Raw genomic sequence first — 23,481 nt, forward strand, 5'->3', positions numbered from 1 at the left:
CTCTGCTTTGTTATCATTCATTCATTTTAGTCTTATTCGCCCTCTCCCTTCTATTTTTGCACCATACCCTCTAGGACGTCCATCACGATACAAATCCTCCTTACCTAATATCCCAAACAGTTTCTGTTCCTGTTAATAATATCTAAAATTCTTCCTTTCAACCCCACCATTTCTAATACCCTGTCATTCATTTTCCGCTCGACCCAACTAATTCTCCCGTTCTTCTCCACACCCACACTTCAAAAGCTTGCAGTCATTTTTGATCATTTTTGCGTAATTTCTGTTTCAGTCCCATACAGTACAATACTCCACACGAAGCTGTGTATGAATCTTTTTCTCAACTCTTTATTCATAGTTCCACAAAAAAAAATTTCTTCCTCCTAAATGCTTCTTTCGCCATTCCTATCCTTACTTTTTTTTCACATTCACATTTCATGTCATTATTAATAATACTACCTAGGTATCGAAAACTAACCAGTAGTTCTATTTTCTCACCTTCCACTTCTATATTTGACACCAATCCCTTCGTTCCAATCACCATGGCTTTTGTCTTTCGAACATTTATTTTCATCCCATATTCTTCACAGCCCTTCCTCAAGTTTTCTAACAACTTATTGTTTTCCTCTTCAGATTCTTCTACAGACTCCATATCATCTGCAATCCATATACACCTAATCATTCTATCTCCTACCGAAATGCCGTCTTCATTTTGTAAGGTCCTTTCACTATTTCTTTTAGGTTGATATTAAATAATGTAAGCGAGAGACAGCATCCCTATTGAACTCCCCCTCCAATTGAACTCTCCGTTGTCATTTTCTCCCCTATTCTAAAACTTATTTGTTGGTTCATATATAAGTTTATTATGAGTCTTCGATCTTTATTTTACAACCCAACTTTCTTTAGAATTTAAAACAACAATATTTCCAATTAAGACGGTAATAAACCTTTTCTAGATCAATAAATACCACATACACCTCTTTCCCTTTTTCTATAAATCTTTCACCGATCACCCTTAATAATCAAACTGCATCTCTTGTGCCCTTACCTCTCCTGAACATAATAATGCACATTAAACATAGTTCTTTTTTCTTTTAATCTAAATTTTCATATTGAATTGCGCCGGTACCTACTAACGCAGTTAATACATGTTCCTAATCTCCCAATATGTTGTTGTTTTTTTTTTATCTTGGACGGGAAGAACCATGAGAAACGAACTTCTGAGGTACCTAGAAAAGACAAACTTAAGCACCACAATCGCCGTTGCTTGTTTCATGTGTGCAGTTCAAATGTTCAAATGTACGAATGTTCAAATGTTCAAATGTTCAAATGTTCAAATTCGGACGAGTTCAAATGTACCGTCTACCTAAAAGCTACAGTATCTATTTCAGCATCCCTTGAGGCACAACTTCCAGTGAAATCCTCTCAACCGAAATAATAATAATAATAATAAAGAGTTAACAAAAATATCACAATTACCCTGACGAAGTGATAGCAAACATCTTACACACGGTGCCTTCCAGTTTCCTAACTTCAAGCAGCCAGAGATCTTTCAGAACATGCCAAAAGTAATAGCCATTATTATTTGAATATATAAAAGGGTGATTCTTTTACAAATTCAGTTAAATAATTCTTGATTGGAACCACATACAGACTTGGTTTATATGTCATTATACAGACTGGAAAAACACTTCGAGCCTTATGCAGAGTCGCTCTGAAGCATGATTAGAATCATACTAAAGAGTTCGACTAACATATGTTTCCTGCAGTAATCAGGCTTTTAGTAAGACGCTAATCAAACGTCAAAACAACTCTGCATAAGGCAGTTTAAGTTTAACTCACGTATTGAGTAGTTGCGGAGGTGACCACACGCGGCGCTACCGGTCAGTCGTTGAAAATGGAGAATTTCGTTGGTGAGCTAAATGCGTATTTTGGTTTGAAGGAACGAAGTCAGCAACGAGTGTACAGCGTAAGTTTCGCATACAATACAACAAGGAACCACCCAACAGACCAACAGTGTACAAATGGCACCAGACATTTGTTGAAACAGGTTGTTCTGTGCGACACACAACGGCTCCAGGGCGCTCACCCGTGACTGACGATGTGATGGAAGCAGTTTTGTCCACAGTCCTCGGAAATCTATACGATGTGCATTACAAGAAACTGGTATCCCTCAGACCACTGTTTGGCTCCTATGTCGTAGACGTTTGTCCATGAAGTCATACACATTGTCCTTGGTTCAAGCATTGAGTGAAGCGGATAAACATACCCGACATGAAATCTGTGTTACCATGTTTGAGCGCATTAATGGTGATGAGTCATTCTTGAACCATGTGGTATACAGTGATGAATCACCTTTTCACCTTTCCGGCCGAGTCAACACACACAATTGTCGTACTTGGGCCACGAAAAATCCAAATGCTCACATGGAGCTGGTTCGTGTTTGAGCGCCAAAATGAACGTGTTTTGCGATGTATCCAGAGCAAAGGTGTATGGACCATTCTTCTTTGCTGAGAGCACCATCGCCTATCTTGATATGCTCCAGAACTTTGTTGTTCCACAGTTAGATGAAGATGACTACGATGCCCGCTTATGGTGGCAACAAGATGGCGCCCCGCCGCACTACCTGATAGACATAAGAGAATTTCTTGATCAGCGTTTCCCAGATCAGTGTATAGGTCGTAGTGGATCAATTGCCTGGCCGCCGTGGTCTACAGATTACACGCCACTTGACTTCTTTCTGTGGGGGTTTGTGAAAGATAAAATGTACACCCCTCCCCTACCTGATAATGTTATGAACTGAAACATCGCATCACAGCAGCCATCGCGGACGTTTTCCATGAAATGCTGGCTACTGTTTGGCAGGAAAGCGACTTTGGTTGGGATGTGTCCAGGATGACCGCAGGTGCACGCATTGAGCCAAAATGGATTTGTCACAAAAAAAAAAAACTTGAAATGTTTTGCAGTATAATGACATATAAAATAAGTTTGTATGTGGTTCCAATACAGAATTATAACTGATTGAAGTTTTAAACCCTATAAAGTATCACCTTGTATAACAAGTAGTACTGAGCGACAGACTAACTAATCAACTTCCGGTCCAAATCGCTTAACCTCGAGACTCCCAATTTTGAGAGTGCGTAGAAATGACAGTGAAATGAAATCTTTCAGTTTAACTTTCCACGATTATACCCTTTAGGCTAAGGGAGAGTGATAATTAAGGCAAATGAATGATGATAGAAGAATTGGTGGAATGAGAATATAGGAGAAAACCCACTAAAACGATGTTTTTCTTTACAATCTTAATTGGCTGGGAGTCGAACCAGGTACCAGGAACAACACGCATCAGAGTTAAGCGAGTGCTCTACCCCTGAGTCACCGTGCCCCGTGTATAGACATCTGACATAAGGTACCGATAAGGGATATTTTTTTGAAAATTAGATAAAAAGAGGGAGAAATAAAGTAAAGAAATGATACTAAAACATCTTGCAACATCTGAAGGCTAAAGACATAAAATTTGCTATGTGAACTTCTCATTTAAAATAATTAGACACGTGTTTCAGATTTGTTTGATATTTTATCTAGAAGGGAAAATAAAGTGCTGAGAACGAAAAATATTTAGGAATTACAATTTCTGAAATAAGATCCCATATCAAGAAATCTCTGAAGTTTAGTGACATGAAATTTGTCATACGAACTTTCCATTGAAAATAATTAGTCACATGTTTAAGCGTTTTTCCGATACTTGACCTAGAAGGGAAGTAAATGGTTGAGAAGGAAAAACGACGAGAATTACAACTATTTTAACAGCTTGTCCCGTAAATAATGTCGTGTTTTCGATGACTGCTATAATAACGCCATTTGACAACAGACTAGTGAAGTAGAGGTCACGTGAAATGACGACAAGCATCCAGAAGAAGAAGATTTGTTACTTGTGTTTGATTATGGCAGCGTCGGAGGACCGGATCACATACGGCATATTATGTTGAATGAATTACACTAGGGATATCAGTCAGCATAGCGACATGAAACATCAATTTCGTATATAGATAGGATAGTTTGGATGTGCGGAAGTACCAGATTAGTCTGGGGATACTAGCCTCACCGATGAGCAACGAGAAGGGACATCTGTGCAGCTGAGCAAGAACCCTTGCGAACAGCAGTGAAGGCAAATTCAATGTATATTGTTGTAGAACTGGGCAGGGAACTCCATGTTACCTATTTCGACCGTTCATCGCCATCTACAGGACCTTAAGTACGTGTGAAAACTCGGTAAATGAGTATCCCATGCACTAACGCCTCAACAGAAGCAGCAGTTAGTGACATTTACAGTTTCTTTTCATCTGTCAAAGACATGAGCCATTTCTGGACACAATTGTGACAAGGAATAAAAAGTTAGGCCTCTACCTTAACATTACACGTAAACGTCAGTGAGTACCTAAAGAGGAGATGACCACAACAACTGGCCCAAAACAGGACCTCCATCCCTGTGAAGTAATATTGAATGTTTGGTGGGATATCCATGGTATAATCCATTTTGAGTTATTGCCACGTAATGATCCAATCAATGCAGGTGACTACTGTCAGCAACTTGAATCCATACGGACTGCATTGTTGAAGAAACGTCTTACTCCGGTTCTTGGCATGGTGTGCTCTTCCACGCCCACTCACGTCAAGGAAGACCTGTGATAAGATCGAGAAATGTGTTTGGAAGAAAATCCCCATGCGGAGTTTTTACCACATCTTGCACCAACAGACAACTATGTTTTTTGCAGCCTATAAAACCACCTTTCAGGTGAACATTGCTAGATAAGGATGGAATGCGACGAACTGTGACCCAGTTATTTGCCTCCAGGACTGGTAATTTCTTTCAGCGGTGGATTCAACAACCGGTTGACAGGTGCCAGAATGTTGTGGAGTCCGATGGAGACTATTTTCCTAGCTAACGGTAGTGTTATCGTTGTTTTCCTCACGGTGCAAATATATGACATTGCTTATGGAATGACGCAGTAATAATGTGCCCATATCTCAGAATCTCTTAAGATTAGAGGCCTGAAATTTTGTATTTGGACTTCGTTTCAGCGTTTTCTTTGTTCCATATTTGATTTAGAAAAGTAGAAAAGAGGTTGGGAATAAAAATGGACGGGAATTATAATTATTATAAGGAATCCATAACTCGAATATATAAGGTTAGGGACATAAAATTTAGTATTTACACTCCTCACATAAAATAATAAGTAATGTACATTAGCGTTTTTCTTTTAATATTTCACCTAGAAAGGAAGAAAACGAAGTGAACAAGAAACAAAACCTGTGGGATTACAATTACTATCATAAAAGTTCCATATATGATAAGATGGCCATATCTCGGAGTTCCTTAACGTTAAAGGCATAAAGTTTGGTATTTGGACTTTTTATTTAAGATAATTTATTACATGTTTCAGCGCTTTTTCGTATTTGTCCTAGGAGGCAAAAAAAAAAAAAAAAAAGAGAGAGAGAGAGAGAGAGAGAGATAAGAAATATATCTCGGATTCCTTTAATGGTATAGACATGAAACTGAGTGTATGGACCCATCATTCAAAATAACTAAATAGGTGTTTCGTTTTTTCATACTTGTCGTAGAAGAGAAGAAAAGAAGGGAGAAGAGAAAGGAGTGGTGCTTTCTAATTTCTTTTACTCAGATATCCACATTTCGGAATCATTTAAGGTTAATGATATGAAATTTCAACAATTATAACTCCTCACAAAATTCAGATAGAAACCTCATTCTTATCAAACTATAATGAATGGTAAAAGTATCTTTGGTTAGTACAAATCTTATATAGTGTCGCCATCTTTAAACATGGTGTTATTATACTTGCTTTGTGACGCATAACTTAAACTATTAGAAATAAGGTAAAAACGCCTAGAAGTAAACGTTATTGAGAAGAATATCACTTTTCTAACTAAATTATAATAATATTATTTTCCTGACTTTGAAACTCAGGGAACTAGTTCATTTTATGTACAGTATGCGGCAAAATAAACAGTACTGAAATTCGCGTACGGGTGGCGCTCAGATGGAATGTGGTATGAGCTGTGTGTGCCACATGTGTGCTCTGTTGTGTGTGGACTAGCATAGTTTGCAGTTAGTGCAAAGATAATGTTGCTCACAACAGAGAAGAAGGTACTTAGTTTCGAGCAATATTTCCGCTCATAAGGTGAGGGGCAGCGTCTCACTGCAACAGATTAGCGTGGACGTCTACTGTATTGCTCTGGAGTGTTAGCTATGGCATATGAAGATTAAGATTTCATAAGTAACATATGGTTCAGCGATGAAGAGCCATGTGTACTTTGATCGCCATATCAATCGACAGTTGATTATTGACTCTGTCTTGCATGATTTGTGCGGCTTTTACCACACAAGAATTCTGTCTTTAACAACAATGGATGCAGCAAGACGAAGTTATTGCCCACACTGCAAGTGAGTCACGTACCCTTCTGCTCACAAGCGTTTGGACATCGCTTGATTTCCTGTGGAACGGATTTTCCATATCCTTCCCACTCCCCTCACCTCATGACTCGAGATGCCTACATACGGGGTATGCTGAAGGATTCAATTTTCCTAACAGATAACTTCTTACCACTATACCGGAGTTAAGAAAAAAGATTCGGTCATTTGCTTTGTCATTCCACCAAACCGTGTTCACTAACATTTTCTTCGATCTACAGGACCGCTATAAAGAATATGTGCGACATAATGTTCAACATTTTGAATTCACAGTGTACAAAAATGCTTCCTTGTAAATTTACTATAAGTGTTGAGTAACATTTAATTGACATCCAGTTGCCAACCTTTCTTATGTTTCATTATGTTGTACAAAAAATAAATAATTGTCAACGATGTGATTTCAGTACCGTTTGTTTTGCCGCATACAGTAGAACAAAATGTTAAAGTTTGTGACGTTGGGTTACAATGAAGCCTACTTTGCATTTTTTTAAAGAATAGATTTTACAATTAATTGAAATGAAAACAATATTGAAAGGGTATTGAACATATATATTACCGTCCTATGAAAACGTCTGATAATCACTTAAAAAATAAATAAATAAATAAACACGATATGGGCGCCGAGTAGCCAAGCATGGACATTGTGAGTAGCAATGGTTTGTACGACAATGTTTGTTCTGCATGAAGTTATAAAAAATAAAATTTCGAACAACAAATAGTTACAAATATACTGAAAGAAGTTTATTTACTGTTGTAAATTTCTTAAGAATATAGTAATCAATAACCGATATTAAAACTTCACATTGTTTGTTAGAATATTTGGTGCTGCAATATCACAGATATTTGCTCTATGCTTACTTTCAAAATAGTTATCATAGTATGAATACACAGGGATAAAGATGGCATAAGGACTACAATCAAATTAGTAATACAAACTGATCAGTCATTAGAAGAATCATTGTCACGAGGTGGATCCGGTGACAGAAAATGTTCCAGGTTTTTACATAATAAGCACGCACAAACATCAATAGGCTATATTGAAGCCTCTGTATGACACATACACATGGACACTCCGCTGTTCTAAACATTTTGGTCTCTGTGCAAGAACAGCTAACCGTTTGCAATATTTCTTCTTAAGTAATATTTTCTGTTGTCCATTTTATTTGGGCCACTCACCACTTGTACATTAACACTAAGGATGCATTTCTTGATTCTAAATGTTTCAGTGCTTTTCCTGCGAGGATTTCTTTTTGGAATATATCTACAGTCAATATATCCTACAACTCTAGGAAAACTAGCCATTTGATGAAATTGAACTTCAGGAATGGGGAATCAATCACATATATCAGGCGACGAGCAAAGACTGATAATACTTTCCTCACAATCTGGCAAATTGTTGGGTGGCTCATGAAATTGGTTATCTTCAATGTGTATCTGTAAAACACGCACAGAAATACGTTACATTAAAAAACATCAGGAATAGTCTTACTGGAATCTTTTTTGCTAATTTTGCAACTTCAAAATTTATTCAGATGCACCTTTCCCGTGTGAAACAACGCTACCTATAATTATGGAAAGTCACATTTGTGTCTACTTTTGATTCTAGGAATGAGTAGATGGAAAATGGTAAATATTAGCTAATTTTTAATAAAATCTCTTTTGGAGCAGCCTCACTGCCATTAAGTTTAACAACCCTAATTTATAGTTGTTTTTGTTTATTATCTGTAAAATAAATTAAATTAATCAGAAAATGAAAATTATAACTAAGTTTCTTAGATTATGTTATTTTGCATCAAATGCTGTAGCTAAGACTCACCTACATAATTTTATCAATTATCAATTATGAGGATGCAATGGGAGAATAAACTAGTTTTATTATTCTCGAAAGAGAGTTTGCTAAAATCCGAACAAGAACCTGAAGGTATAATCTTGACATCATTTCGCGGATTGTTGATAGGAAGAAATACCTACGTGTATATTCTTTTCTTTAACAACTTGTATAGTTCTTTATCTTGTTGAAAATCATGGAACTATGAATAAATTGATTTATTCTGTTGTTATTTTTGTTCTGAGCTATTTTCTAAAAGTATGATATAAATTAATTACAAAAGTGACTTTGATATTAACAAAGGGTATTGCGAATTATGCGATTGATTCATCAGAGATAAACTTTGATATCTACCACTGAATCGTGGTTTTCAGCTGCAAAACTTTCAAGAAAAGAAAAGAGCAATTATGGAAAAGATTGAAATATTGATTATTAGGAAAGATAAGACAAAGATAAGAACATAAACCTTTTTTGTATAATTCGCCATTAAAATATAATCACATAATCGCTGGTACCTACTGTTTATGTGACAAATAAAATTTTGCTGTGAAATGTTCAACACCATTAAATAATAGAAATTGTATCGTGTGTTTGGTGCTGTAACATTTTATTGGGGACTACAAAGTACTATATTTTCTATTATACGAAGTGTAACCCAGTACGAGGGTCACAACGAAAGTTTTGAGATACGCATTGTTGTGGCACAGTGTTTGAATTCCAACAACTGCGTTCGGTAGCGGTATCCAGAGCGAAGAAGCGAAGCAAGTTTCAACTCACCTCGCTTATCGGCGTGGCCATATCGCCTTCGCTTGTTTGTTGATGTGAGCAGTATATTCGGCTGTCTAGAATGGAGCTCGAAAGGGAACATTTTCGGGCAATGATCCTTTACAATTCCAAAGGTGGTATGAACGAGACAAAAAGCCTTGACCGTTTGCAGGGGGCATTTGGGGACCTTGCTCCTTCCCGTGCTACAATTTTTCGGTAGTTTGTTGAATTCAGAAGAGGCCGAACATCGCTTAAAGATGAAGAGAGAGCTGGACGTCCGGCAACAGCTGTGTCAGATGAAAACATTGCTGCTGTGGAACAAATGATTCGAGAAAATCCTCGAACAACTTTCAAGGACATTGAATCTACAGTGAACATTGGATCGCCAGCAGTAACAAAAATTCTTCATGATCATCTTCGGCTCAGGAAGGTTTCATCTCGTTGGGTGCCTCACACTTTGACTGAACAGCAGAACCGCATGCGTGTGGAATGGTGTGAAGAAATGCTTGCAAGATTCGATGGAAGCAATTCTCGACGCGTCTCTGACAGTTACTGGTGATGAGACTTGGATCTATCAATTTGTCCCTGACAATAAACGCCAGTCTACAGTTTGGATCTTTCCAGACGAAAATCCACCCACGAAAGTGAAGCGACCGCGAAGTGTGGGGAAGAGGATGGTCGCAACTTTATTTTCCAAATCTGGCCATGTAGCAACTGTTCCACTTGAAGAACAAAGGACTGTTACTGCTCAGTGGTACACCACTGTTTGCCTAACAAAAGTGTTCCAAAAGCTTCGGGAACGGCGTCCAAAAACTGGATTGCGTGGGATCCTGCTTCATCATGACAACGCGCCCGCACACACGGCCAACATCACAATTCAGTTTTTAGAATCTACGGAGGTCAAACTTATGACTCATCCGCCATATAGCCCTGACCTGGCCCCGTGTGACTTTTTTCTGTTCCCCAGGATCAAAAATCGCATGCGTGGGAAGAGATTTTGCAGCCCTGAAGAAACTGTAGTGGCTTACGAGAATGAACTTTCAACACTTGAAGAAAAAGACTGGCAACACTGCTTCCAAAAGTGGTTTTCGAGGATGCAAAAGTGTGTACAGTGTAATGGTGAATACTTTGAGAAAATGTAAGTGTTAAATTGATTTTAAGTATGTAAGTTATTTCACATTTCAAAACTTTCGTAGTGACCCTCGTATATAATAGTATGGTCTGAAAATAATGAAAGAGAAACATGATTTTACTACTGGTAATATTGAGCAATAAAATATTAAACTAGTTTTTGAAGAAAACATAGTGAAAATGGCAGACTACATTTTTTTTTTAAATTCATATGTTATGTGGTTCAAAGAAAATAGCGCCTACCTGATAGTTCCCATTCACATAGAATCTTAAAACCGTGAGTACTTTCAGAATTGCTGGTAGTGAACGTTCCCACAAAATAATATTTTCTAAATCGTCTCCCAGTAATGGAAAAATTTATCTCAGAAATATTACTTTCGAAAACCTGGAACGAGAAAAGAATACAGCTTAAAACCAAAACCTGAAACGAGAAATGAATACAGTTTGAAACTAAAACCAAAATCGACACACTTTGTGTAATAAACCTATGATCAACAGAAATAAAACCTAATCTAAACATTTCCAGTTAATACTTGAAAATCAAATGAGCGTGTTCGCGGACTTTAAAGGTGGAAGACAGGCCATGAGCAGTATGGAGCACGAAAGTAAGTGTGGCGTTAGTAGCTAGGTTAGGTTACTGTCGTTTTATTTCATACTTCAAAATGAAATTCTACTTCTGCGTAGAAATCATGCTACAGAAATGACCAGGGCGAATATATGAACAATGGAAGCGAGACCGGTTTTTGAGTACATGAACCTTTGTACAATACGCATGTGCAGGAGACATGTTACGGAAATAACCAGGCGCGAAGATATGGATTACCGAATAGGCATTCCTCATAATTTCCTTAACATTACTCCTACACAGGTGTATTCTGTGAAGGTCCCTGTATCCCTGCTGAAAATCTCATGAAAATGAGGAATATCATAATGGTAAATGACACTCAAGTCGAGCAGCGTATATTTGACGTACAAGAATATGGAGCAAACCAAAGCTTCAAATACTACCAACCGTCACTGACGCGCCTGCTCCCTTCGGACGTAGCCCCTTGCTACAGAGCGGGGCCATTAGTTTCGCCCTGCCCTGACTCGTTTAGATAACATTCGTGCTTTTTAAAGGCTATCTAGCACAAATCGATTTTTGATTTTTGAACTGTCGTTTTTACAGCATGTCTGCACAGACTGTCGTATAATGTTTAAGTCCCCCTAAAATTAATCTACACATATGAATGGAATTCCTTCCATAAGAAACAATTTACAAGAACCATTTCCTGAGCAAAAGAAGTCATAATTAATGAATTTAAACATGGATACTTAATCTGGAATAGTACCAAATTGTGAAAATTTTACATTGTTTACAATTAATGCCTACCTACCCTAATATTGTGTCTACTTCGGTAACAAATCGTAAACATTTTACATTTTATGTAATTAGTGTCTGCTTCCCTTCTATAACACAATTGCATTATACTTCTTGGCTAAAAACAACAAAACACTACATTCTTAATCTAATTATACGAACGTGCCGATATATTGAGATACAAGTTGAACACGTAAATAAATTTCCTTCTGCCAATTTAATTTTACACAAACACAAACCGGTATCAAGTATAAGATTTGTTTATACAAGTAATGAATTTTGGTAATAGGCTATATATAAAGTCCTACTTCCTTTTATCTTCATGTTCCTTGGCTCCTGAGTTGCATGATTTTCTGTCTTAACCTTGTGCAGCACCCATGCGTATGGATCTTATGTTATTGTATCTTGCACTAGATGTATTACAAGGATCTACTGTGAAAATTAATAAAATAAGCTATTCTAACCTAAACCATCCCAACCTATTTTGTTATTGCAGTTAATTTTTAAAATAATACGTAGGTAAACTTGGAACTATAAATTATATTTGGTTTTTTTTTACACATGGGTAAATGAAAATTATGATTAGAGCAATTTAAACATGGAATACAACGCCATGAAGTGAATGTCTCTTGGTTCAAAAAATAAGACGAAATAGTTAAAACGAAAGGTCCGAAGAGAGAAGTGCCCAACGAGAATAGGATCTACGACCCATAGAGAATATAACTGTAAAAACTCCCAGAAAAGTAAACGAAAATGAGTGGAACTACTCATACTTTGTGTGTACAATGAATATTTGTTATTTTTGTCACTATGTTACTGTTATTAAAATTAGCATAAAAGTTAAAATCAAGATGCATAGTTGACTTACCTGTATCTCTCAAAGAATTGATTATCGTTATACAACTCAAGTGGATTTTCCATGTGCCTCGTATGTCTTGACGCATCATTAGTCATCGCAAAGTAATATTTTTTTAATATTTGTTTTTCCACATACATGACACATTCAACAAAATCGTTTATTTCCATGCCAGAAAACGAATATCTATACTGTTAAAGAACTCAAGGAAGGTTTAAGGTTAGTCGATAGCTACCTTGAGTCAAGGAGAGATTTTCATTAAGGCTTTCTTGAACTCAAGGGTTCCTTGACATCAAGGAAGGGTTATAAATACCGATTTCAGTCAAGGGAGGCTTCTCAAGGAATCCTTGAGTTAAGGTAGCCTTAAGGAGTGTTTTTAAATATAGGCCTAAGTCTTTAAAACTCAATAAATAAACACTATCCGTCTGGTGTGTATAATGTGCAGCTGTTTTGAATAAAAATTCACTTAAATTCTCACATTAATACTTATTACTTATTAATACTTTTCATGAGAATACGAGACAACTTCGCAGTGGTGCCCACCCACCTTATGTCCATGACGCACCCCCCCCCCCAATTGTCTACCCGTAGGTGTTCTTCCATGAAAAAAATCTTCTTTTCGATTAATTTTTACATTCTCTCAAACATATTTATACAGATTTTTAACCCCCCCAAATATTTCAATGACGCACTTTGCGTCATAGTCCCCCCTTGTGGGCACCCCTGCAACTTCGTTCCTTCCCCTCCCCAACTTTCCAACACAATACATTTTTTGGAAACATTTGCACTGCATTATTTGAAGTGGATACAAGAAAGTAACGAACAATCTGTTCTCAGAAAACTTTATGCTACTGGAGAATCCCCACGAATGTTTTGCATTTACGAATCAAATGTTTAAATCTGAACATGGTAACCAAACAATATATTATTTTAGAATGTGTTGTTCATTTTAGCAGACGAAAGAAAATCATGCGCCTACAATGTCCTAAATAGACACAATAATGCGCTTTCGTTCTGGCACAGTTGAACTTAACATCGTACATTTTTTATGATCTTTTATGTGCAATCCAATGAATTGTAGCTGTGGTTATAACCAATCCTCTTCCCTATGCTTGTAGATGTAGAAGCACTGGAAGCATAGGCGAAGATAGGAAGATAAAGCTGGGGGAGGGCAACCACACACACACACACACACACACACACATATATATATATATATATATATGTGTGTGTGTGTGTGTGTGTGTGTGTGGCTAAGTATTCTGTAGAACCGTTCATCTACAGTTTGAGGCACAATCAAAAACACCATAAAGGGGTTTTCTTCGGATTTATTTTAATGCTCTCCCAGTGGGAATCTAACCCAGGACTACGTTCATCAAAAGCCTATGCGCTAGCCACTGGGCCAGGGAGGACGGTTATAAACATACCCAAATCAAATGCTTTATCCGATCAAAAACAATTTGGAAATTCCAGCTTTATCCTTGCTTTGCGACCTGGCCTTTTTTTTTCTTAGCATACTACGATTATTTTACGTTTACAGAGTCCATCTATACCTAAGGTACGTGCGCTAATCAACCACTTAAGCTGGAGATTGCAGAAGCAACACAATCAAAATAACTACAATCATTACCAATACATAATTATTATCAAACACAATCGTCGATTGTTACTTTTGATTTTATTATATAACGGATTGACAAGATATAAGGCGTATATACATGTAAAACACAATAACTAAAACATGAAGAATAACGGGAATCTTCTATTTGTTTACATCACTAATACCTTCGTTAAAAAATGAAAGATTATTTTAATTCGTCGAATAATTTAATTGGAATCGGGAGAAGCCCACGAACGCAATGTTGTCTACCACAGACTCACTTGGCCTAGAATCGAATCAGAGACCCTCTTAAGACTTTATCTTATGCAACCCATTTGAGATCAATGTTCCACAGGATGCTGCATAGCCAATCTAACCTTAAACTAATGCTGATAGGCAAATAACCAGCGAAATATTGATTTCAAACACATAAAATAAAGTACTGGACTATAATAGAGTTGCGATATTTATGTGGCCCACTGCACAAGATGAGAGAGTAATAATACATTCTAGAGTAGGAAACTAAATTACAATGCTTGCAACACTATCAAGTTACATACAAATAATAGAAAGAGACCATTGAAAATACGTTTACCTATGTATAATTTTGTAAGAAGCTATTAGTATGAAATATGATGCTTACTTTTATCAGTGTTTGACATAATCTATTCTAGAAGAAATCTTCTGCACGTATACTGTTTCTTCCCATATACTTCAATCAAAGAATTGCGGTCTAGTGTGTTAAGGATATCAGCTTCGGAGAACAATACCATAAGGTGGAAAAATCGGTCCTGACTCATACCACAATGAAGCCAATATTATTAATGCGCCGCATTGTCGAAAATACTCTTTCACACGTCGTACTGTTCGATGGCAATGTCATACTCATTTCAATCATACTTATTTCATACTTTCAAGCAAATTAGGATACACGCCACTTGAAATTCTCGACTGTAGCTCAGTCTCCAATTTGTCAAAGGAATATTTTTCAAACTAATTTTGGCTTCTTGAAAGACATTTCTTGCTATATACATTTCTGCTAGGAGAAGACGTTTATCAATACCAGGCATGGAAAAGTCACCATTTTCTTCATTTAATTGCAAGCAGTCTTCACTTGAAATAGCCAAATCAATAGCCTCGCCAGAAAATTTCCTGTTCATTTCACTCCATTGCAGGATAGAAGACCTGATTGAGATATTTGTCAACAAGATGGTCATTTGTATCACTTTCATAAATATTCTTCTGTCCAATAGGCTCAAACACAACATAATCGTTTAAATTGCTCGGAAGTAGTCGATTACGCTTCTGGGGAAGCTCTGAACTGCTGTGTGAATTCTGAATTTCTCGCAAATGCATGCCATTCACTTCAGAGAAATTTTTCACTTTTCATATATTTGAAATTCTTCACGATTTGTTGGAGAAGAAAGGCTACCTATCAACGCTTTCACTGATTGGCTACACAATGCAATATAAGTATTAACTTTTTCTAGCGACTTGTTCAAAACATTCACTAGTGTTAAGTACTTATCAAAAACTATGAAGCACACAACAAAGTCTAGGTATTGAATGTTACCTAATAGTCCTTTTGCTTGCACGATTTAGGATGTCGAAAATTCGTTGAAAAATTCTCTAACACCTCAATGATAGATTTGAAAGTTGATTTGACATTCGCCACTGCTGTTGCTCTACATGCCCACCTTTTATCACTTAATTTTCTTATCTCACGTGGATTTACCTTAAGTTCTTTCTGTATGGAAATAAAACGAGAATGATTCTCTGCATCTCCGAAAAATTCGTACAGAAACTGCATTGTATTAAAGAAAAAACAAGATAAATTTCATTGCAAGCCGCAATTAGTACTAAATTAAGTTTATGTGCCATACAGTGCACATAAACTGCATATGGATGAGTCTCGCTAATTATTGCCTGAAATCCACGAGTAATACCAGCCATTACAGCAGCACCATTGTAAGACTGTCCAATCATTACGACGGTGATTCCATATTTATCAATTACATGTCTTATAACTTTAGCTAAACCAGGTGCTTATCTTTCCATTGATATATCTTCCATACATTGCAATCTTTCTCTCACTACTGATTCGTACACGTAACGCACACAAATACACAATTGCTTAGTTTTGTGTGATTTTGTTTCATTGACAAGTAAAGCAAAAAATTCAGTCATTTACTTCTTTCACTATTTGTCGAATCATTTCTTCCTTGTATACTTCGAGTTCATTTTGAACCATGCTGCTCGTTAAATTGTGGTAACATGTAAATTTTCTTCTAAAATTTTCATCGTGCTTCACGAAAAGTTCACACAATTCCAGAAAATTTCTATTGTTCGCTGACGATACTGATTGGTCATGTTCAAAAAAAGGTAGTCCTTGTTTAGCCAGATACAGTACAATATCTATAACTTTAATTAAATATGACTTGTTTTCGTCCACAAGCTTTCTGTCTGATGTAGACACCTCACATACCACAGATTCAGAATTCTGTTTGTATTCCATCCACTTTTTCATGGAAAATTAATGAGCAGAACTAACGGCATGCTTACTGAGCTCTTCAAACATTTTCTTCTAGTTTCTCATTCTCTTCTCTGTGAATATGTCTTCCCTTATTCCTGATGGAAACTGTCTACATGCGAAGCGAAACACTGCATCTCTTTGAACACCATTCTCTAACCATTCAAATTTATTATACCAAGATGAACTAAAACTACGGCGAACACTTCTAAATTCTATCGAAAGATAAACAGACAAAACTGTTCTTTTTGGTCCAGTTGTAGGTCACCGAGATTAAGCAACATTAATTCAGAATTTTTACCCTTGCACTTATACTAGAAAGGGTTGTGTTATCAGTTGTATTACTAAAATTATTAGTTTCGAAAGTACACTGCAGCTACTGAGCTGCACCTTGGTTTCTGATTGACTTGGTGTTTCTCTTTGATTAGCACAAACATCTTTATCATTAACACTTTTATTTTCTTCACCCTTGTTGAAGTTTGTTTGCCCTGAAGTATAATGGACACATTCTATCTCGTTGTTCACTGCCGAAGAAACTTTCGTCTTCACGTGACATTGTAGTTCACGACTGTTATTTGATCTCTTTTCACTGCTTTTAGTGAAAAAAGTTCTTATATCTCTATAGCTACTCATGGCTGTTCACACAGAAGATAAAAGAGCACACGAAGTAATGCTAATTTGCAAATTCTTCTTGGTGGCACAGAGTATTCTATCTTTCTTTCTTTATACATCTTATCAGGTGAAAATAAGGGTGCACAGATTATAAAACGTATTAGTTGGTGAAGAATTGTCACTGTTTTCTTCTTTAATGTCATGCGTTTCAACATACCGATTTTACGAAGCACATTGTAATAAATAATTACTATTTGTTTTAGAAGATTAGTCGTTTCATACTATTTGAGGAAAGGTTAGACACACTCAATTAAACTTACGGGCTCATTGTCTAGCGGTTTGCGTCGACGCAATGCAAAATTTCCATTTTAATTGCGGTAATCAGTATAGGAATTTCAATTGTTTTTTCTCATTTTTTGTGTTGTATTGCTGTTCGTAAATTTGCGGAGACTTCCATAATAGAATATGGCTCCTAATGTTGAACGTGTTGCTTACATCATTGCATAAGCTGTTTATAACTATTAACTCTGTAGGAGCTACATTAGATTTAACGTTTAGTGATTTGGAACATGATTCCTAAGATAATGAACAAAAAATCGTACAGACTAAGACTACGTGATTAAATTTATATAACTGTGAAACTCGCGTTTCTTCGTGGAAATGGTATTCTCCTGCCTTCTAGACTCTTCTTTTGTTGGATTACCAACATGAAACATTAAGGTTCGGAGGCGCCACTTGAAATAATTTTTCAAAAATTGCAATTACTTTACTATTTCCTAATGCCTTCTGGAATCTTGTTTCTTAGCGCCTTCACCGGAAGTGCGCAAATGTTTAAAATATTCCTGCAAACTAATATGCTGTAAATAATAAGCGTACATACTTATGTAAAACCCTGAAAGGTAATTTGACATTAGAACATTATTCGTCAGAAAAATTACCACAAAGATTACCGTAAAAATTACCTTAAAAATTTCTATTAAGTCGTCCCTAGAAACAATATTTTAATCTACCCTGCCTCAGGGCAGAGCGCAGCCGATGATAGCGAGTGATAGCACGGTACTGTGTGCGTAAGGAGCAGACCCTAAGCGCCTGTGGGAATGCGCATAAAGAAAGACAAGTGCGATAAACGAGCACGAACTATGCTAGGTGGCGACTACAAGCTAATTTTGCATTAAAATTTCATAGTAATTGTCCACATATTTTTATGCTGCATCTATTTTATAGCTAAATTATGTTTTCCGACTTCATAGATATGTTTCTGGAACATTACTTGTTCTTTCTAAATTAACAGATTTTACCTGTAAATTTTAATTTAAAAAATACCCAAGAATGCGACTGGTCGATGATTCTTGAAAGGGAAGAAAATATTGGGAGTTAAAAAGAGGGAACTTAAAATAAAGAAAGGCCGGAAAAACATTTCTAGACTCGAACCTGAGAAAAAACACACACTCCTATTAGTCCCAGGACCTGGTTATAGGCACAATACATAATAATAATTCTTAATCGTCACCCGAAAAGGTTTCATTTATATTATCTCAAATGTGTGTTTCATACCCCCAAATTCTTACATTGGGGGCAGTGCTCCCAAGCCCCCGTATCTTCTCCCATGACTGGAAGTCATCTTATGTTGCTTGTTTTCTGAAGTTGAGGAATATCCAAGTTTCCACTATGTGCAATGGGAAAAGTAACATTGCTAGTTTTGCAGGCAACTTCAAGTTCATTGCCTTCAGAAAAGGGCGTCCCACCTTCAAATTGGGAGAAAACGTGCATTTCCGTTTAAGCATAACTTGTTGATACAAAATGGAACACTTCACTTATATTATTAGTAACAGCTCAGCTTGTCCACTTTATCAAAGATTGCAGATCTACTTGACTGTCAATGAACAAATGCAACTCTGCGCTACATACCTCGCTCGGTATGAAATTGAAGAAAGTTGTGTGATAACTTGCCTCAAACTGTTTCTTGTCACAGCTTATTGTTCACTCCAAATCCTTGGTTCATTCACTAATAACAGGTTTGCCAACCAATGACAGAATTTTTGATTTTTCACTTTTTGATAAGCCGATATTGAGAGCAGAAATAGGATGGCACTAAAATACGGGACATTTGCCTGTCCCGACTAAATTTACGAGCACTCGTTACACTCAGGTCCAAAATTGGAACTGACCAGTTTTTTACGGGATGTATGGCAGCATTATATTTGGTCTAGGAATTAATTCGTGCGGTTGATACGCACATATTAAATCTGTAGTACAAACACAAAATACATAAATACCTTAAGAAAAATATTGTCCATCGCTAGCCACCACTTTCGCCCATCTGTCAGGCAATGTACGGATTCCGTGGCGAAAGAAGTCCTCATCCTTGGAAGCGATCCAATCAGAGACCCATGTTTCGATATCTTCTGAAGAAGTAAACCGCTGTCCAATCAAATCGTTGTTCATGCAATCGAACAAGTAGTAGTCCGAAGGAGCAACGTCTGGTGAATACGGCGGGTGGGGTAAAACTTCCCATCCGACATTTTCTAAATAGGTTTTGACCGGTTTTGCGACATGTGGGCGAGCGTTATCATGTTGAACAATAAGTTTATCATGTCTGTTCTCCCATTCTGGTCGTGTTCTGGCCAGAGCTTGCTTCAAACGCATTAATTGTCGTCGATAACGTTCTCCATTCATAGTTTCACCCGGTTGCAGCAGCTCATAGTACACCACACCTTTCATATCCCACCATATGCACAGCATAACCTTTGCACAGTGAATATCTCGTTTTGGTTGTGATGGACCTGGTTCACCTGGTTTCACCCAGGCCTTTTTTCGTTTAGGGTTCTCGTAATGGATCCACTTCTCATCACCCGTAATAATTCGATGCAGAAACCCCTTTCTGCTCTGTCGTTGAAGCAGCAATTCGCAAATGGTTTTTCGTCTTTCAACGTCTCTGTCTTTCAATTCATGTGGAACCCAATGTGACATCTTTTGAATCATTCCCATGGCTTTCAAGCGTTTGGAGACTGTTGTTTGATCAACGCCTAATGCTGCTGCAAGTTGTTCCTGCGTTTGACACGAATCCTGCTCGAGCAATGCTGTCAATTCTTCGTCTTGAAATTTTTTTGGCTGTCAAGCTCGCTCTTGGTCTGCCAAGCCGAAATCACCACTTCTAAACCGTGCAAACCACTTCTGACACGTTCGCTCAGCTAGAGCATGGTCACCATACACTTCCACCAAAATACGATGACTTTCAGTCGCACTTTTCTGCATGTTAAAGTAATGCAGCAGGACACCCCGCAAAAACACTTTATCAGGCACAAATTGCGCCATGTTCACTTAACTACAAACTGGTGTTGTTGACGCTTTAATCCACTGCCCTATACTACGAACGATACGCGATGACAGGGGTTTGCAACATATGTGTGGATACACGGAACTGTGGGACGCTCCGTTCGTTGCGCCATCTCTTGTCCACCCGCACGAATTTATTCCTAGACCAAATACTTGATCCATTTAAGTTCAACATAAACACTATTTATCTAACTTGTCGAATGTGCAGTCTTTCCAATTTCATACTAACTCTTTTCAGCTCATTTACGTAGCTCTAAAATATAGTTTTTGAGAAGTGAAATGGCTGTTTATTACAGTTAAGTTATGTACATGCAAGTCCTTCATATACTTGAAACAAAATGAGAATGCCTGTATTTAAAAGAAGTGAAACGATCCTGGTTTCATATATAATTTAAGCTCTTGAGCATTCTGATTTCCGCGCTTTCGACTTCTGTAGCGCTTTCGGCAATGTAATTTCAAGTATAAGAAAATAATGATACTGCCTAGACTTCTATATTATCTTCAACCTGGAGCAATAATTACATCTTTTTATATGGGAAAAGTACAATATTCCGAAATACACATTCTTGCGCACTGTCATCCTCTTATCCTAGGGCGTTGAAAGTTTACCTTGTGCATTATATTATCAAGTGTAGCAAAATGGGAGGGTGCCCAGGGATTTAGGTTCAAGTTGAGTTGCTTGGTCAATCGTACCGTAAGCTAATTTTTGTTTCGTATCCTAAGAAGGAGAAGGCTTCAAAGGGAAAGAGATTAGGTTATAATTTATGTTATATATATATATATATATATATATATATATATATATATATATATATATATATATATATATATATATATATTCTCACGAGTTTCTCATTTAGAAAGATGAATCTCGATCCGTAAACTAACTTTTAAAAGCAAGTTTACATACAAGAAAGACTTACGACCTGGAAAAGGGTACTGCTGTAGTAAGACATTCCTAGGAAGTAAGGAGGGGATAAAGTATAAAAATTATTGAAAATAACCTATATTAGTGTCGAATCCATAGTTCTAGGGGTCACTGAGATGAACATTCACACATCTGATGCTATATCAGAGTAAAAGTTATTGTCCTACTGGTATGAGCATGGAGTGAGAACGTGCATGTCATCTAGCCCGGTAATCGATAGGAGCAACAATGGAGACATTGTTCATCGTTGTTTATTCTATTAAGTTTTCTTCTTTTTAATTTTCTGACGTGAAGTACATTAATTGTTAGCGTACGCGTATTTGGCGTGCGAGTCTCAGATTCAAATGTTAGGATTAGTTTACATGTGTTTTGTGTTTCTAATTTTGCCATGAATAACATGAATATCTTAATCTGTTAGCATATTACATATGATACTTGACAACTTCCGTTTGGAAGTGAAACGTGCTATTTTGATTACATTACACCACTCCATATTCTTTTTCACGTTCATCTATACTCACTTTCTCTGCCACGTAATATTTGTTTCACGTAATATTTGATTCTACATGGCACTGATTTTCTTGAGTACTAAAAAGTGCGGGAAGTTCCCTTTGACAGCTGGTAGATTGATAGCTTGACATTTTACTTAAGGTATTGGATATGAAATTTAACTTATCATTGAAGTTGTGGTAACTCCCATTCAAGTTTAAAATCGCAGTGCCAGTTAGCAAAAACACTGTTCTCCAAGAATGTTTACCAACTATAACACTCAATATGAAATGCAACAAAGTCATTATTACATACTGAGCAGATGATTTTTAGTAGATAATATTAAAACTTTGTTCTCGTAAGTACATTAAAATTCATTAATAGAATCTTCATTATAAATGATATGTGAGCATCATATTTTCTTCAACAAGAATCAAACCCGTGACTTAATAAACCAAGGTTACACGCGCTAGCTACTTATGTGCACATTATTATAATCACAGTTGGAATTTATTTTTAAGTTTCATGAAAGAGAACATATCTTTCAAAAGCAGAAATCTTTGAAATCGAATTAATCTCACAGAAAATAAGAAACATTTAACAACACACACTAATAACATGTTAGTGAGAGCAAACTTTTAAAAGAAAACTATAAAAGTATATACAATATCGTCAAGTGACGTACCAAATCATTAAATGAACAGATTGGTAAATATTTTCACTGTAAAAGCTGCAAATTACTTCATAACGTTGTTTGTATTCAGTGAACCATGCCATATTTGGTAAAAAATCGTTTCAAAAATTTTAAATAAGGGTGATGTCATAATAAAGATGTTGGTTTCCGGTAATGATTTCTTTGAAAGTGATTAGTAAATATATTCTTTTAACATGATTTATTTATCTGTAAATTATGTCTTAAATTCCTTCCAGTTGCTAATAACACATTCTTTTACCGTTATATCCTTAAAATATTGTAATCATATTCAAATACCTTTTTCGCTAAAAGTACAGAAGTGAACTTCTTATTTATTGAAGTATTTATTTTCAAATAAATTCTTTTTAACTAATGTAAAATGAAGCATTCTTAATAATTTTTAAATCATTACGAAAGCACGATCTCGCCACGTAAAGAATAGAATGACAAAATACCAAAGTCCTTTATAGTGTAGTAACACAGCAAAGCCTTCAATGTATTGCTTTTTTAATATATATATACATTGATACTCCAATGTATGCTTCACAACTTGGAAGATATGACGGATATAACAGTGTAAAGCTCCGTTCTAATGTATTAGGTAGAAATTCGGTACTTCGTTACCCGTAGTATTAGGATTAGCCATACGGAGTCTGCGCCCTGTGGAGTGGTATCACTTGTCACCCCTCCTTCCCTATGAAGAACACATCTTAAATTCAACGATTATATGCATGGTACGTTACCCCATCATAACATCAATGAGCGTATATTATTCACTGAATGATAATAATAATAATAATAATAATAATAATAATAATAATAATAATAATAATAATAATAATAATAATAATAATAATAAAATGAG

The 23,481-nt window shown here is 36.4% G+C and overlaps 1 protein-coding gene across 9 annotated transcripts in view; it reads left to right on the top strand.

Moving 5' to 3' along the window:
- LOC145662658 (transient receptor potential cation channel subfamily A member 1-like) overlaps positions 1–23,481 on the top strand; it is a 426,395-nt gene that overhangs the window by 319,244 nt on the left and 83,670 nt on the right. The gene's annotated exons all lie outside the window — the stretch shown is intronic.

This window comes from Thermobia domestica, chromosome 1, assembly GCF_964235325.1.
Source record: "Thermobia domestica chromosome 1, izTheDome1.hap1.1, whole genome shotgun sequence".
Classification (NCBI taxonomy): domain Eukaryota; kingdom Metazoa; phylum Arthropoda; class Insecta; order Zygentoma; family Lepismatidae; genus Thermobia; species Thermobia domestica.